The following is a 231-nucleotide window of genomic DNA, read 5'->3' as shown; positions in this document are numbered from 1 at the left end:
AGAAAATGAAAGCTCAGATGGGCTAATCTGGAATCTGCCCCTTATGAGGTCATAAGAGGAAAGGTTACCTCCCCTTTCTCTGCTCTGCCCACCCAGAGAATTTGGCCTGCCCATGAGAAAGAAAGAGACATCCTGGCTTGCAAACAAGAAAAGCATGTCCTCCTCAATAGCATTTAAAGCTACAGACACAGAAATGGCACATCCTGAGGAAAGCTCATTGTGGGACTGGCT

General features: G+C 46.8%; 1 protein-coding gene across 1 annotated transcript in view; it reads left to right on the top strand.

The window, feature by feature from the left end:
- The window catches only part of psme4b (proteasome activator subunit 4b), a 33,422-nt gene that overhangs the window by 14,350 nt on the left and 18,841 nt on the right, over positions 1-231 (top strand). The gene's annotated exons all lie outside the window — the stretch shown is intronic.

The sequence above is a fragment of the Etheostoma spectabile genome, chromosome 21 (genome assembly GCF_008692095.1).
Source record: "Etheostoma spectabile isolate EspeVRDwgs_2016 chromosome 21, UIUC_Espe_1.0, whole genome shotgun sequence".
Taxonomy (NCBI): domain Eukaryota; kingdom Metazoa; phylum Chordata; class Actinopteri; order Perciformes; family Percidae; genus Etheostoma; species Etheostoma spectabile.
Note: the sequence above shows the minus strand (reverse complement) of the source record. Positions and strands in the feature narration are given on the sequence as shown.